Raw genomic sequence first — 18,307 nt, forward strand, 5'->3', positions numbered from 1 at the left:
TATACTTCACCGACTGTGCCACCCAGGTGTCCCTATAGTATAATATTACTGTTTCTGATTAAAGTCTTCTTAAAGCCTTGTAAGATGCTGAGGCATCAAGACAGATTAACATATATTTTTATTTAACTATATAGTTATAGGTAGATATAGTGTGTATATATATTTAGAACTTATTGAATTAAAGGATCTCTTGCCTTAATATTTAGATAACCAGGCAATTAAATTAACCAGTTTCTCAATGCTTGAACTTTCTGTATAATGTGAAATGTTTAGATTAGCTGATAAAATAGCTAAAGTACAAAATGAAATTTAAGACCACAGCACAATAAGTGTTTATCTAACCAGTTAATCATTAAAATTATGTTTAAAAATAATTGTTAAAATATACTTTTGTGACCAATTTTAGTTCTTGTATAATAAGGCAACCAGTATAGGCAGACATTTCTTTAATGTACTGAAGACAGCCTTGAAATATTGAATTTTGAATCTCTCAGTGTGTTAGTGCTATAGACTGATTATGTTCCCCCCAAATTTATATGTTGAAGTTCTAAGCCTCCATGTGTTGATATTTGGAGGTGGGGCTTTTGTGAAGTAATTAGGTGTAGATGAGGTCATGAAGGTAGGGCCCCCATTGTGGAATTGGTGTCCATATAAAAAAGAGGAAGAGAGACCAAAGCTCTCTATGCCATGTGAGGACACAGCAAGAAGGTAGCTATCTGCAAACCAGGAAGAAGGTCCTCACTAGGAATTGAATTGCCTGGCAGCCTTGATCTTAGACTTCTCAGCCTCCAGAACTGTGAGTGATAAAGTTTTGTTGTTAAAGCCACTCAGTCCATGGTATTTTGTTATGGCATCTTGAGCAGACTTATGCAGTTATTTACCCTGGTTATAGTAACTGAAGTATCAGGGTTCTGTGGTGATTTTTTTGGAATATAAAAGCAGGTGTCATTTCATTTCTGAAGCTCTTTGAAAATTTGGTAGTCCTATGATATGAGTTTCATGGCATGTACTTTGTGAAAGTTTACTTTGGAGGGGTAGTTGGAATATATGATGGTTTCTTGTGACTTTTGTTAGATAGGGGCTGAGCTCTTGGTGAGTTGTATTTGAAATAGAATTTAGAATAAAATTGCTTTTAGTTAGGAAAATGAAACTGATACATTTGGTTTTTGAGTAGTTCTTTACTTTTGGTTAGGTGTGTTTCATATTAACTCTAAAAGAGAAGAGCTTCCGTATGAAAGGACTAGAGTTAAATGGAAGCAGAAAGAAGTTGTGATCCAGGAATACTTATTTAACATGATGATTATTTTTAAAAAAATTCCAACAGACAGATTTTTGTCTACATGTTAAAAAAATGATTTAAACAGAATTATTATTGTATTGAGTAGACCAATCCTCCCATATGAGTCCTTTCAGAATGAAGTAGAAGCATTGAGCTCATATTGACAACTATAAGAAATTAGCACTTGGGAAATAGTTTTGTTTAATTTGAAAATGAGTATTAGCAAGATTCTTTATTTCCCTTTTATCCCTGATGGATTGATAATGTCCATCTATCAACCTGAGGTGAAAGAACTGTGCATCTATAATAACTACATAACTATTTGACAGCTGTTGAATATAGGGGATCTATTCCTTCAGATTCTTTTGGAAAAAGATGGCAAAAATATTTGCTCATTATCAGCTTCCTGTCCCCCCCAAGAAGTGAGGCAGCAGAGGTACTTTTGTTTTATTTTGTTTTGTTTTGTTATGTAGCTCATGAATCCCTCAGAATAGAAACAAAATTATTATTTTTTCTCTTTACTCCATATTTCTTTGTGGTAGCTCTATAGTGTGCTACTTATATTCCCTATCTATCCACTTCTTTTTCTCCAGCATCTTCTACCATTAGCATCAAGGCACCCAATTCACTCAGCTGTTATTTGATAAGTTGAGTTAAGGTTTATACTACACATGTTTAATTTGTCACAGTCTACCTTACTGACAGCTGAATACCTACCTTACCTTCAGCAAAGGAGGGTCTTTTTGCTCAAGATTATGACCTATCTTCAGGAATAGCTCATATGCAAAGATTGGCCAATAAAGGTCATAAGAGCTTATCTTTTGCTTCTGATTGGGAGATACAACTTCAGAGTTCTCTATGGGATAAGCTGAGGCCTCTTTTGGAACTGCATAGCTGTTTTACCTTAAATACATTCTCTAAGCAACTACTTGAATACAAATATCTATCTTAGAGTCTGTTTCCTGGGCATCCTGACTTAAGACAGTTAGATCCAGCAGACTAAAGGAGAAGTAGACTCTATAATGGGATTTTGGAGTTGATTACTTCCTGGTCACCTGGCAATGAGGACCTCAATCCTGATGGTAGGTGGAATGTAGATAGCTTGTGGTATCATGTGTCAGTGAAATTACTCAAACATCTAAATAGTTGTGAACCAAGATCAGATGCTGGTAGAAGGTAATACACTAGAAGATTCAATAGGTTAGGTATTTTTAAACGTGTAGGGGAAGTAGTAATCATAAAATCTATGAAACTGGTTATCTCTGAGTGCCATGGATGCACTGCCAAAACATAATGAAAGGCTGTGGATGACTGATCACTGATTTAAATGTGAAAGTCAAAGAACCTCAATAGTAAGATATAAAGAAACTCTTATCTCTCAAAGGCAGGAAATGGGAACACTGGGTATCAGGATCAGAATCAGGCTCCATCAGTGCAGAGTTAGAGAGAATTTGAATTCTCAGGACACCTGGGTGGTCAGATGGCTAAGTGTCTGCCTTCAGCTCAGGTCATGATCCCAACATCCTGGGATCGAGCCCCACTTTGGGATCCTTGCTAAGTGAAGAGTCTGCTTCTCCCCCTGCCTCTCCCCCCTGCTCATGCTCTCTCTATCTCTCAAGTAAATAAATAAAATCTTAAAAAAAAGAATTTGAATTCCCATAGCCATCAATTCTGCTATACAAGGTAAAGATCTTGGTTGGAGGGAATGGAATACGGAATCTTGGGCTGGGGATGTTTAAGTTAAAATACCTGAGGAACTTAGAACTTTTTATTTTCTTGAATCTTCTGGGCCTGTAGAAATGGCCCATTCCATCCTATTAAAAGCTAGTACAGTCCATTTGCTTGAAGATGATGCCTAAATTCATATACTCAACACAGCTTTCTTTTGACTAGTGTTACCAGAGTATATCTTTTTTCCATCCATTTAATTTTAATCTATTTGTGTTTATATATTTAAAGTTTATTTCTTTTTTTTTTAAATTTTATTTATTTATTTATTTATGATAGTCACAGAGAGAGAGAGGCAGAGACACAGGCAGAGGGAGAAGCAGGCTTCATGCACCGGGAGCCCGACGTGGGATTCGATCCCGGGTCTCCAGGATCGTGCCCTGGGCCAAAGGCAGGTGCCAAACCGCTGCGCCACCCAGGGATCCCTAAAGTTTATTTCTTATAAGCAGCATGCAGTTGGATCTTACTTCCCCCCTCCAATCTCTGTCTTTTAGCAAGTTTAGACCATTTACATTTAATGTGATTATTGATATGGTTAAGTTTAAGTTTGTCCTCTTGATGTTCATCTTCTATATGCCCATCTGTTATTTGCTTTCTTTTCCTCTTTTTATGCTTTCATTTGGATTAATTGTAGCTTTTTTGGGCTCCATTTTATCATTTCTATTGGCTTATTGGCTATAATTTTTTGTTATTTAAGTGGCTGATTTAGGGTTTAAAGTACACATGTTTAATTTATCACAATCTACATTCAAGTATTAGTATACCACTTATCTATAGTGTGAATCATATAAAAACCTTCCATTTTTCTCCTTCCAACTTTAGGCTATTGTTTCACACTTTTACATATGTTACAATCCTGCAGTATATTAATACTCGTTTTGCTCAGTCACTTGTTTTAGTGATATTTAAATAAGAAAAAAAATCACAAATACTTACCCATGTAGTTACCATTTCTTCTGTTCTTAATTTCTTTGTATAGTTCCATGTTTCCATATGGTTTTAACTATTGCCTCAAGGGCTTCCTTTACCACTTTTTGTAGGGTAGGTCTTCTGTTGATGAATTCTCTCAGTTGTTATATGTTTGAAAGAGCCTTTATTTCATCTTCGGTTTTAAAACATAATGTCACTAGATGTATAATTTGGGTTGACAGTTTCCTTCTTTCCATACTTTAAATATGGACTCTCAGCTGGATCTCTTTAACTTATTGCAACATTGTTATTTTTTGCCTAATGTCTAGCTTGTTGAAACTTTGGTTTCATGTATTTTATCTTTTTTAAAATTATTGCTTCAGGTGGGAGTATAAATTCAGTCTCTAACTTCATCTTGTCTGAAAGCTTTTGTACTATATATTAATATTTACCAGAGAGCATTCATACAGAAGGGACACTAAACAACTAAGTAGACAACAATGATTTGGCCAGGAGATGTCAACCAGCTTCTGTCATTACTACCTTAGTTCTGGGAGAAGCCATAGTAGCAAGGATGAAGGCTATCATAAGCGCCAGCCTGGGCTTTAACTCACCTAGCTTAGTCTCACTCTATTGCTCTTTATGTTTAAGCTGCCAGCAACAGAGATAATAATGCTGAGCCTTGATATGGCACTGTTCCTTCAGGAGACAAATTAGCCATTTGGTAATCATTACCATAAGTTGATTATATTGAACCCCTTCAATGAGAATGAAAAGAGATTAATGTTGACTAGAACTGGAACATATTTTGGGTATGTTATTGACTTCCCTGCCTATAAGACTTTAGCTAGCTCTACTATTCAAAGGTGTTTGATTCATAGACATAGGATTTCATATAACATTGTATCAGATCAAGGGGCCTACTTGGTAACAAAGGAGATGCACATAAGCACATGACCCTGTTACTCATTGTTCTATCCTCTCTTACACCACTGAGAAAATGTGGCCTGCCAGAATAATGAGGTGATGAATGAGCAGCTCTTTTAAGGGCATAGAACACCATATTCATTCTTAATCATAATTATTATATGATGTTGTATCCCCAGTAAGTGAACTATATAGGTCCAGGAAGCAAGGAATGGTTGTAGGAAATGACCTGCTTCTCATCACTCCCAGTGACCCACTTGTGGAATTTGTCTTTCTTACTCCTACAACTCTGGGCTCTGCAGGTTTAGAGGTTATGGTTCTCAGAGAGAGAATCCTTCCATCAGGGGATATAGCAAGAGTCCCATTAAAATTCTAATCTATGGCTGGTCAGGCAGTTTGAATGAGACGAGGATGGAACTGAAGCCAGGCACAGGCAGTGGATGAAGATGGCAGTGAACATATACTCAATGTCTGTCACCAGTGATAACCTAAGTCAACATGACATGCTGACCTGGATCAATGAGTCTCTGCAGCTGAATCTGACAAAGATCGAACAGTTGTGCTCAGGGGCTGCCTATTGTCAGTTTATGGACATGCTGTTCCCTGGCTCCATTGCCTTGAAGAAAGTGAAATTCTAGGCTAAACTAGAGCATGAATACATCCAGAATTTCAAAATACTACAAGCAGGTTTTAAGAGAACTGGTGTTGACAAAATAATTCCTGTGGACAAATTAGTAAAAGGAAACTTTCAGGACAATTTTGAATTTGTTCAGTGGCTTCAAGAAGTTTTTTGATGCACACTATGATGGAAAAGACTATGACCCTGTATTTGCCAGACCCTATAGCTGCCAGGTCAAGAAACTGCAGTGGCTCCCCTCCCTTGTTGCTCCAGCTCTGAACAAACTGAAGAAACCTCCCAGCTCTAGCAGTGCAGTTGTTAGTCTTCTTTACCTTAGCAGAAAAAAAGACCTCATGGGGGGGACTCCTTTCCAGCACAAAAGATGGTGGCTAAAATTGCTCGCAGAGGCCCATTGTAACACACAGAACTATTACAACCCCTAAGGCTGGCCTGGGTGTGGTGCAGAAGAATCCTGATGTGGGCAACGGGGATGATGAAGCAGCTGAATTGATGCAGCAGGTTAATGTATTGAAACTTACTGTCAAAGACTTGGAGAAAGAGAGAGATTTCTACTTTGGCAAGCTAAGAAACATTGAATTGATTTGCCAGGAGAACAAAGGGGAAAACAACCCTGTATTGCAGAGGATCGTGGACATTCTCTATGCCACAGATGAAGGCTTTGTGATACCTGATGAAGGGGGCCCACAGAAGGAATGAGAAGAGTATTAACAGCCTGACCAGCAGAGCAACATCTGAATTCTTCGCTCCAAATCATATGCTTAACTGTAAAATCCTCCCTTTTATTATTCTTAGAGGACTCACTGGTTTCCTTTCATGAGCAAACAGTACCTCTTCTTAAAGTATACTTTGCAGAAATTTCACCCCTTTTCCAATGAGTTTGAGTTAGGAGCTTTACCCTGTTAGTATTAACATCTAGTTGGGTCACCTGGGGAACAGAAAGGCTGACTGTGGGCCTCACTATATGGATGCTGGTACCATGCACTGCTGGAAAAGGTCCTTTTATGTCATACACTGAGGTAGAGTCCTCAGTAGAGAAATGTAAAGACTGATTTGAATTTTAAGGTAGTGTGAAATTTTGGCAGAGAACGTTTTAATAAATAAATGCCTTAACAATATTTAAAATATACTTCCATATTTCAAAATATAAAATGTAGCATGAGAGGAGATTTTATATGTTTGACATGGTGTCTGGGAAGGAAGGACCAGACCTCTGGACCTTTGGAATCTGTTGTTCACAGGCCTTGCAGGGCTGCTTGAATCCTCAAAGACCTAGACCTTGGCTCAAAAGGGAAGTTTAAAAAGTTGCTCTGGTGCCATTTGGTGCCCTTGACCAGTTGTATCCCTGCTCTAAGAAGCAAGAGGCATTGTTGCCTGAATGAATAGAAGGCGCGTTTCAGCCCTGAGATATTTGAGTTGAAGAGCTTGAATTTCATTGAATATTCCTCTGATGATTTTTCCAGTTATCCCAGAAATTTCTATGTATTGTGTTTTTTGGGAAATAAGGTGTGTCCAGTTTTTAAATCTAACAACTACTTTTGGGGACTTGCCCACATCTCTGGGATTTGAATGGGGTCATGTCCCATTTTACTGTCTTTTAAGTTTACATTGAACATGCTTCTTTTCTCTGCTCCCCTTGCGCACTGGGGACTCCTCTTTGTCTCCTTAAAGTTTGCTGCTTAGAGTGTAAATTCAGCAGGCAGGTGGTCATGCTGCAAGTTCTTTCTGGACCTCTGGCAAAGGGAGTGACCAGTGAAAGCCATCGCTACCTTGGGATCTGCAAGGCTGGGGATTCTTGGTACCTGATGTCCACCGCCCTCCACTGTTATCGGAATACTTTGCCAGTAAACTAATCTCTTTGGAGATAAAATTCGTTAGTGTGTTACTAAATGTTAATTTTCTTTTGCAGAAGATAAAGTACCGTGTCTGAATTAATTATTAATATTTAAAATATTTCATTCATTAATTTTTCCTCATTTTCTTTGCCCCTAGCCTATTCAATTCCTTTGTTTGGCAGAGTTCTGCAAAATGTGTGTCACCCACTACTGAGATTGTTCAGCCCCTGATGTATTTGTATTGATTTGTTCCTGATGGTAGCTTGTCCTAAAATGTGTGTAGAAAGCAGATATTTTATGATAAAATTGTTGTATAGTGCATGCTCTGTGTGCAATTCAGAGGAAAACCCAGATTCAGTGATTAACAATGCCCAAAAATGCAAGTAATTAGCCATTGTTCAAATAACAGAGAGGCTATTTCTCTTTAGTGGCCTTTTAGACTTTGGTTGCCCTAAAATTCCATTTTATTGGGAACCCATTTTCCACCTGGTCTTTTTTGACAGTTTTTTTTTTCTACTTTAAACAGTTTCTAAATAAAATTCTGTATTTCAAGAGAAAAAAAAATTCTAATCTATGGCTAAATGTCCAGTTACTTTGGTAATCTGGTGCCAAGAAGCTAGAAGGCAGGGAAAGGAGGCACCATTCTGGCATGGATAATTGACCATCATCATCAGGAGAAGATAGGATTGCTGTTATACAATGAACACACACAGATGATCCACTGGGTGTCTTTTGGTATACCTATGCCTGATTTTGACCACAGGCAAATGCAGTAACTAGTCTGAGAAAGGTTTGGTGAACAGGGGCTTTAATCTTGGGGCTTAGACTGGCAGAGGTGTTAGCTGATGGGGAGAGGAATCTAGATTTGGTAGCAGAGGAAGGAGCTGATAAATATCTTTTGAGGCCCTGAGAACAATTGCATTGGTAGAGAGGTTGTAGTTTATCCCTCTAACTTTCTACATTCAAGTTCACCCAGGAAAAGAGACCAACCAGAATCCTGGAGAAAGTGTTTCCAAATGAAGTGAACTAATTTACTACCAATAGATCTTGTAGTACAAGGGGTAAACCCATGAATGTTCTGGTGTTCTGTTTAGATGATGTACATCAGTATTGTGGCCCTCATTCCCCAGCTTTTGGTAGGGTTATCTGTGGAGAGTATATAGCTGAGACTTTCCCAGCAACTGCCTTCAGTAGAAGGGCATTTTGCCCAAGATTATGTCCTCAGGAGCAACCTATATCCAATCATTGGACAATGTGTGAGAAAAAAGTCCTGGTTCCCTTGTCTTAATTCAGAATAACTCTGAAGACCATATTAGCTTCAGAGTTCCCTCTGGGATTGGCTGAGACCAATTTTTGCTAAATTTAACTTTTTCCCCCATTCAATACTGTTTCCTTTATCCACTAATGAATACATATCCTATGGACTTCATGTATGCAATCTTCATTTCAGAATCTGCTTCCCAAAGAATCTGATCTGAATAGCACTTTTTCTTTGTTTTTAGATACCCATATGCTATAAAACCAACTCTCAGTCTTCAGTGAATATAATTGAGTGCACAGTTTAATATAAGGTCTATATGGAACTGTCATGAATGACTATTGTTTGTGCCATTCAGATTCTATTAAGCTTTCTTCTGGCAACTGTATTTTGGTTTTCCTGTGGGGATATACTTTGTTTTCCTTTTCATTTTGTATGTTTTGCATGGCATTGACTCATGTCTAGGTTAAGGGATTGACTTAAGATTTATATCTAATGATTCGCTTTTTCTCTAAGTATCACTTTTCTCTGGCCAAAGTTCAGGAATAGGTATATCACTCAATAAGAGTGAATGAGGCAAAACAAAACAAATAAGAGCTGCTAAGGAAAAGGTATATGCACTTTACCTAATGTACTTGAGCTTAGAAGCTTGTGCTCTGGAACTACTGGTAATTATTTTCCTCCCTGAGATTGAAGATTGAAGCCAATACTGAGGAGAACAGAACCAGTAGAAGAAAAGGGTCTGGGTCCTTCTTTCATTATTTGAGCCCTGGATCAAGACATACCTGACAAAAAAAGACATACCTGACACACACGTATTCTTGGAATTTATGTTATGTGATTCAAATGCTTTTCTATTTATTTATTTATTTATTTATTTATTTATTTATTTATTTATTTATTTATCCTTTTTAGAATAAACTCTTTTGTGTTGAATTTTCCAAAAGTCTCATGGTTGATGTAGTATCTTCCTGAACTAAGTTGTGGAAACGGAAAATTACATTACTAAAAGCTCTTTCTATGGAGGGAACAGTTTGCATGGAGGAAACTTCGATCTGAAAAGAATATGGTGCCATTTTGAGCGTTTCAAATGCTCAAAGTTCTAAGTTACTAGGAGTTCTAAGGAAAATTTAGGCTGATGTTTCCCCCTTTTCTTACAGGATATTCTATTTTGTTACCATGATAATTACTTTAATCACATCAGCATGGTATAAAAAGGTCCTGCTGTTAATTATGGAGAAAACAGGAATGCTTTGTTATATTTTCTCTAATTGTTAGATTTTATATTGCAAATCCAACATCTTCCTCCAGATGAAGAATAACGCCCCGATTTTGCAGAACGTCATCTGGCTAGGGACAATCTATCATAACCTCTCTAAACCTCCATCCACTAATATGTGCAATGGGAAACATTCTTCCCACCTAAGAAAAAAAATTGTAAGGATGAAATAAAACGATGTACATGTAGGTGCTTCTAAACTATAAATGACTGAATTATTGCCCATGGTTTTTATTGATGGGAACTATTCAACAATAAATAAATGATGTAACCTTTAATCTTTTAATTTGTTCATAGTAAGCTAAAATATAACATGGTGTTGACACAGATATTGACTTTTCTACTTCTTAGTAAAATAAGGCCTTTTTTGTTTCTTTTTTAATTTTATCTATTTATTCATTTATTCATGAGAGACACACAGAGAGAGAGGCAGAAACACAGGCATACAGCAGGCTCTATGCAGGGAGTCCAACATGGGACTCGATCCTGTCTCCAGGATCAGGCCCTGGACTGAAGGCAGCGCTAAACCGCTGAGCCACCTGGGCTGCCTTGTTTGTTTGTTTGTTTTTCTTTAAATTGGGTTTATTTATAGTCAAATGATGAATCTTTGTTCCTAGAGATCAGTACCTTGGAGTCTAGGAGCAAATATCATCAGATTTCCTTTCTAGAACTCCTGTTCACTGCTCTTACACTGTCTTCATGTTTTAATTACTGTATTTATCTCAGGATATTGAAGCAATTAATATGTCAAGTACTTCTACTAAACTGAAAACCCCTTGAAGCCAGGGGTTATATCTGTTTTAGGAATCTCTCAATGCCAAGCGATTCACAGTGATTGCCTCATTGTTAGTACTAAATGAATGTTTGTTGAGTTAAAATTGAGGCTATTCACTGCTTGGTCTTTATATTTATTCTAACAAAATTTTTGTTCTTTCCTTTATTTTTGAAAGTTTGCAGTGATTTTTCTACATGACTAATTTATATTGATGGAAGAAGTCTTAATTCTTAGATCAACTTCCAGGACTGTATCTGGACCAAACAGGAAGATAGATATCAAATATATTGGTAATGATTCAAAATACTTTAGTTTCAAAGTAATATATACATGCATGATGGAGATTTTTAAAAATAATTTAAGGGCTAGATGGGTGTTGAGTATTACAGACAGCACTCGTGATGAGCATGAGTGTGGTATGTAAGTGATGAACCACTGAACCACTGAATTCTTTTCTTTCTTTCTTTCTTTCTTTCAAATATTTATTTACTTAGGGGAGAGGGGGTGGAGAGGCAGAGGGAGAAGGAGAAGCAGATTCCCCACTGAGTGGGGAGCCTGATTCAGGATTCGATTCCAGCACCCTGAGATCATGACTGGAGGTGAAGGCAGACACTTAACTCACCGAACCACCCAGGCACCCCTAACTAGCTAGAATTTAAATAAAAATTTGAAAAAAAGCAATGTGTGGATAAAAAATATAAACAACTAGATGACTTAGGAAAAAAATTATTTAAAAATAATTAGTGAGTAGAGTATAAAAACTAATTTTCCTCTTATTCACATTCTCCCAATTTCATCTCTTTTCTCAGAAAGAACCTCTGTCATTTCTTTGGTATATATCTTTCCATATGTTTTTCTTTGCATTTGGAATCACATGTGTATATGTATAAATGTACCCTATCTACATGAAGAATATTTACATAAACAAAATCATACTATGAATATTTTCTGGAATTTTCTCCCCTTTTCAATTAGTATACCTTGAACCACTTTGCAAATCAGCATATAGAAATTCTTTCATGATTTAAAGGGTGCCTGGGTGGTTCAGTTGGTTAAGCATCTGCCTTCAGCTGAGATCATGAACCCAGGATTCTGGGATCAAGTCCCACATCAGGCTCCTTGCTCATTGGGAAGCCTGCTTCTCCCTCCCCTGTTCCCCCTGTTTATGCCCCCTCTCTTTGTCAAATAAATAAAATCTTTTTTAAAAAAGAAGTTATTTCATGATTCAAAATGGTTATATCTTGTCTATAGCACAGTATAATCTTAATTAGTGTGTGCTTTTCCGTGTTGATAAAATTTTTGTTTTTAATTGCAAAAAAGAAGACAGTAATATTTTTGAACATGTTATTTTGAACATGTCAGCATTCTGTAGCATGGATTCATAGAAGTGGAATCACTAAGTGAAAAGATATGCACATAAAATAGATGCCAAATTACCTTCTAAAAGGGTTACACTAATTTATGCATCTACCAGTGCAAGAATATTTCTCTTCATGCCACTGGCAACAATGGATATTTATTATTTATATTTATATATATATATATATTACCAGCTAATGTGTGAAAAATGTTATCTCCTTGTTATTTTGTTTACATTTCCCTAATTACCAGTGACATTTTCTTGAAGGATGGAAATTCTTTTAACTTTCTCAACAAAGTCTGTAGGCTGTGATATTTCTGTTAACATTTGCATCATTATTTAAAAATCCAGACATTATGAAAAAGAATGAAATCTTGCCATTTATAATGATGTAGATTGTAGATGGAGCTAGAGAGTATTATGCTAAGCGAAGTAAGTCAGAGAAAGACAAATACCATATGATTTTACTCATATGTGGAATTTAAGAAACAAAACAGATGAACATAGGGGAGAAAAAGTGAGGCAAACCAAGAAACTCTTAAGTATAATGAACAATTGGAGGGATGGTGGGTGGGAGGATGGGTTAAATGGGTTATGGGTTTTAAGGAAGGTACTTGTGATGAGCACTGGGTGTTATGTGTAAGTGATGAATCACTAAATTCTACATATAAAATTATTATTACACTGTATGTTAACTAACTGGAGTTTAAATAAAAACTTGAAGAAAAAAATCCAGGCATTACAAAATTGCATTATTTTTCTAGTAAGGGATGTAAGAATAGCTGTTTAAATAATGGTTTAAATCATTGAATTACTTGACTATAACTTACATGAAAATCTAAAAGATATTTCTCCATTTTCATGTCAAATTCCATCTTTTGGACATTCTGCTCACTCAGTCTCTGCTCATTCTGCCTACTGGTTGGTATGGTGCTTTTAAAACCAGACCAGGGGGTTCTTTCTGCTAGAAAAATTTGAGAATTTGATGTAATAGTAATAATCATTAAAAATTAGTAGCATTATCCTTTACTGAGCCCCTATTAAATCGAAAGCACTTAGCAAGCATTATTACATTTAGTTTCCCCAAGCCTCACAATTAGTAGATGTCTGACTCCAGACCTATGATGATCCCATGGCTTTTTACTTTTTTATTTTTATTTTTTAATTTTTTTAAAAATTTATTTATTTATGATAGTCACACAAAGAGAGAGAGAGGCAGAGACACAGGCAGAGGGAGAAGCAGGCTCCATGCACCGGGAGCCCAACGTGGGATTCGATCCCGGGTCTCCAGGATCGCGCCCTGGGCCAAAGGCAGGCGCTAAACTGCTGCACCACCCAGGGATCCCTTTAAAAAAAAAATTTTTTTTTTTAATCCATGGCTTTTTAAATAATCTTTTAACCTAGTTTGCTTGTCTCTAATTTACATCCCAAAGACATTTCATGATGGTCAAAGCTCAGGACAGAGAGTAGGGCTTTTATAGGTCCTGTCAGGAAAATGTGACTAAGTCATAGTCCCTTGATCCTTTATTTAACAGCTGTTGTCTACTAGGGTTCTATAAGAAAATTAAGGTATATAGAAAATTATTGAGCTATTCATTCCTCAGTTTTCCTAAGAACAGTATGCTTGTACCCTTCTAGATGCAAAGGAAATAAGTTAATTCATTATATATAACATATGTCTTGGGTCATTAGGGCTTAATGCTCTCGTGGAAAGAATCCTGGTTGAGAAACATTGGTAGACTGCCATCTTCCATGAGTTTCTGTCACTTGAACAGTCTTGTTTAAGTTTTAAAAACACACAGGTCTTAGTGCCCATGACATAACATTTCTGTGACATTTTGGTATCTAGTTGTCATCCAAGTAACAAGTCTATTTAGGAATAAATTTGTACTTTGACAAATTACCAGTGTGTTGATAATTTCAGTTGGCAAATATGTTAAGAAAGCTTTATTTTATTTCAGCCAGCACAACCTGCATCAAAATGTAGGTTTTATTAGAAATTAAAAAAAAAAAACTCAGTAGAACAGATCAATGAAACTAGGAGTTGGTTATTGAAAGAATTAATAGGATCAATAAACCCCTAGCCAGACTTATCAAAAAGGAAAGAGAAAGGACTCAAATAAATCATAAATGAAAGAGGAGTAATCACAACCAACATCAAAGAAATACAAACAATTATAAGAACATATTATGAACAATTATATGCCAACAAATTAGGCAATCTGGAAGAAATGGATGCATTCCTAGAAACATAAAACCTATCAAAACTGAAACCGGAAGAAATAGAAAATTTGAACAGAAAAGAAAAGAAAGAAAATTTGAACAGACCCATAACCAGCAAAGAAATTGAATCAGTGATCAAAACTTTCCCAACAAACAAGAGTCCAGGGCTGGATGGCTTCCCAGAGGAATTCTATCAAGCACTTAATGAAAAATTACTACCTATTCTTCTGAGACTATCCCACAAAATAAAAATGGAAGGAAAACTTCCAAACTCATTCTATAAGGCCATCATTACTTTGATTCCCAAACCAGACAACGACCCCACTAAAAAGGAGAATGACAGGCTAATATACCTGGTGAACATGGATGCAAAAATTCTCTCCAAGATACTAGCTAATAAAATCCTGCAGTACATTAAAAGATTGTTTACCGTGATCAAGTGGGATTTATTCCTGGGCTACAAGGGTTATTCAGCACCTGTATATCAATCAATGTATTACACCACAATAATAAAAGAAAGGAAAAGAGCCGAATGATCCTCTCAATAGATGCAGAAAAAGTATTTGACAAAATACAACATCTTTTCTTGATTAAACTCTCTGCAGTATAGGGATAGAGGGAACTTACCTCAATATCATAAAAGCCATATATGGAAAACCCAAAGCAAATTTCATCCTCAAACTGAGAGCTTTCCCCCTGAGGTCAGGAACACAGCAGGAATGTCCACTCTCACCAGTGTTGTTCAACATATAGTACTGGAAGTCCTAGACTGAGCAATCAGAAAACAAAAAGAAATAAAAGGCTTCCAAAATTGGCAAAGAAGGAGTCAAACTTTCACTTTTCACAGATAACATGACACTTTATGTTGAAAACTTAAAAGATTCCACCCCAAAATTGCTAGAACTCATACAGGAATTCAGCAAAGTGGCTGAATCAAAGTGTTCTTTGATATAAAAATCAAAGAACAGAAATCAGATGCATTTCTATACACTAGCAATGAGATGGACAGAAGAGAAATTAAGGAATCAATTTCATTTAATTGCACCAAAACCCGTAAGATACCTAGTAATAAACTTAACCAAAGAGGTAAAGGATCTTTACTCTGAAAACTATAGGTTACTTATGAAAGAAATTGAGGAATAAACAAAGAAATGGAAAAATGTTCCATGATCATGGATTGGAAGAACAAATATTGTTAAAATGTTTATGCTACCCAAAGCAGTCTACACATTCAGTATAATCCCTATCAAAATATCATCAACATTTTTCATAGAGCTGGAACAAATAATCCTAAAATTTATATGGAATCAGAAAGGACTCCAAATAGCCAAAGGAGTATTCAGAAAGAAAATCAAAACTAGTGGCATCAGAATTCTGAACTTCAAGCCGAATTACAAATCATCTTGTAATCATCAAGACATTATGGTATTAGTACAAAAACAGACACATAGGTCAAGGAAACAGAACAGAGAATCCAGAAATGGACCCTCAACTTTATGGTCAACTAATTTTCAACAAAGCAGGAAAGAATATCCAGTGGAAAAAGGTCTCTTCAACAAATGGTGTTGGGAAAATTGGACAGCCACATGCAGAAGAATGAAACTGAACTCTTTTCTTACACTATATACGAAAATAAAGCAAAAATGGATGAAAGACCTAAATGTGAGACAGGAATCCATCAAAATCCTGGAGGAGAACATAGGCAGCAACCTCTTTGACCTCAGCCACAGCAACTTCTTGATAAAAACATCTTCAAAGGCAAGGGAAACAGAAGCAAAAATGAACTATTGGGATTTCCTCAAGATAAAAAGCTTCTGCACAGCAAAGGAAACAGCCAACAAAACTGAAAAACAACCTACAGAATGGGAGAAGATATTTGCAAATGCCTTATTAGATAAAGGGCTAATATCCAAAATCTATAAAGAACTTATCAAACTCAACACGCAAAAGACAAAAAATCCAGTAAAGAATGGGCAGAAGGGGATGCCTAGGTGACTCAGAGGTTGAATGTCTGCCTTCACACTCAGGGCGTGATCCCGGGGGGGTCCTGGGATTGAGTCCTGCATTGGGTTCTTTGCGTGGAGCCTGCTTCTCCCTCTGCCTGTGTCTCTGCCTCTCTGTCTGTCTGTCATGAATAAATAAAAATAAAATCTTTAGAAAAAACAGAATGGGCAGAAGATATGAACAGACATTTCTCCGAAGAAGACATACAAATGGCCAACAGACATGAAGAACTGCTCAACATCACTTGCCATCAGGGAAATACAAATCTAAACCACAGTGAGATACTACCTCACACCAGTCAAAATGGCTAAAATTAACAGGTTAGGAAACAATAAATGTTGGCAGGGATGCAGAGAAAAGGGAACTCTTTTTCAGTCTTGATGGGAATACAAGCTGGTGTAGCCACTCTGACAAAGGGTATGGAGGTTCCTCAAAAAGTTGAAAATAGAGCTACCCTATGATCCAGCAATTGCACTGCTAAGTATTTATTCCAAATTTACAAATGTAGTGATCTGAAGGGGAACCTGCACCCCAATGTTTATAGTAGCAATGTCCACAATAGCCAAACTAAGGAAAGAGGCCAGATGTCCATTGAAAGATGAATGGATAAAGAAGGTGTTATGTGTGTATATATATATATATTTTTTTTTTTTTGCTTTTTATCAAAGAAATTTATTTGCATGTAAATAAACAGATTCTTTTGTAATGTTTTGGGGGAAAAATCCCAGATTTTGTCTACTTTCAAAAAAAGGAAAAATCCCAAAGTATTTACAGAACGGCCATATGCACAGAAAATCAAATTTGAAAGTTTTTTAGAAAAGACCCTCCCCAACTGCTCCTGATGTACACTTCTAAAACAAAATTTATAAAGCCCAGCTTTTACAGCTGAGCAGGTTTCCCAACCTAGGTTGAGATGGTAGGTAGTTCCTACCCCTCAAAAATCTAATTCAAGGGTATAAGTAAGGGGGCAGAGGGATTGAAAAGAAAAAAAAAAAAAACGAAAAAGAATAGGAGATTGCCCAGGGATTGTGAAAGGTAAATAATATATATATATATATATATACACACACACACACACAATGGAATACTACTCAACCATCAAAAAAAATGAAATCTTACCATTTGCAACAATGTAAATGGAACTAGAGGGTATTATGCTAAGCAAAATCAGTCAGAGATCTCACTCATACATGAAGTTTAAGAAACAAAACAGAGGATCATAGGGGAAGGGAGGGAAAATAAAAAAGATAAAATCAGAGAGGGAGGCAAACCATAAGAGACTCTATAGGAAACAAACTGAGGGTTGCTGGAGGAGAGATGGGTGGGGGGATGGGATAAGTGGGTGATGGGTATTAAAGAGAGTACTTGATATAATGAGCACTGGGTATTATATGCATTTGATGAGTCACTAAACTCTACCCCTGACACTAATAATACACTCTATGTTAATTAATTAATTTTAATTAATTGATTTTAAATAATAATTTAAAAAAAACCCAAAACCAAAAAAAGAAAATGTAGAATTTCTAAGAAATTACACTGGACCATATCTCTGACATATCTTTTTGGAATTTTTGTCAGAGACTGGGTAGTTAACAGCCATAGTTTATTTATTTGTTTTTTTCCCCCTACTCATAATTTTTTCTCATAGTAGGTTAAGTTTGAATGCTTAAGCTTGAAATGACCTACAAAAAGATATGGGTTTTGATACTGATTTTGCTGTATGAGCCTGTCTGGTGCTCTCTACTATCAGAAGTAGATAAACTTTTTCTGTAAATAGCCAGATAGTGAAGATTTTTGGCTTTACAGGCCATAAATTTCTGTCACACTTACTTAACTTGGCCTTTGCAGTGCAAAAGCAGTCATTGTATGTCAACGACCAAACGTGCTGTGTTCTAATAAGATTTTATTTGCAGAAACAGGTGGTAGATTGGGTTTTCCCCTTGAAGACAGTTTTCTCAGCCCTGCCTGTAGAAGAGACATTAAGAAGTGGAAAATTCTTAATGTAATGCAATTTTCTACAATTTTAATTTTTTCAGAGCACATTGAATTAGAAATAGAGGAGCTAGGCAATTCCCAAGATCAAACACTCA

General features: G+C 36.4%; 1 long non-coding RNA gene and 1 pseudogene across 1 annotated transcript in view; both read left to right on the forward strand.

The window, feature by feature from the left end:
* The window catches only part of LOC112651518 (uncharacterized), a 108,034-nt gene that overhangs the window by 14,135 nt on the left and 75,592 nt on the right, over positions 1-18,307 (forward strand). The window lies entirely within an intron of this gene.
* LOC112651239 (microtubule-associated protein RP/EB family member 1-like) lies at positions 5,290-6,191 on the forward strand (annotated as a pseudogene).

Source organism: Canis lupus, chromosome 4, assembly GCF_003254725.2.
Source record: "Canis lupus dingo isolate Sandy chromosome 4, ASM325472v2, whole genome shotgun sequence".
NCBI lineage: Eukaryota > Metazoa > Chordata > Mammalia > Carnivora > Canidae > Canis > Canis lupus.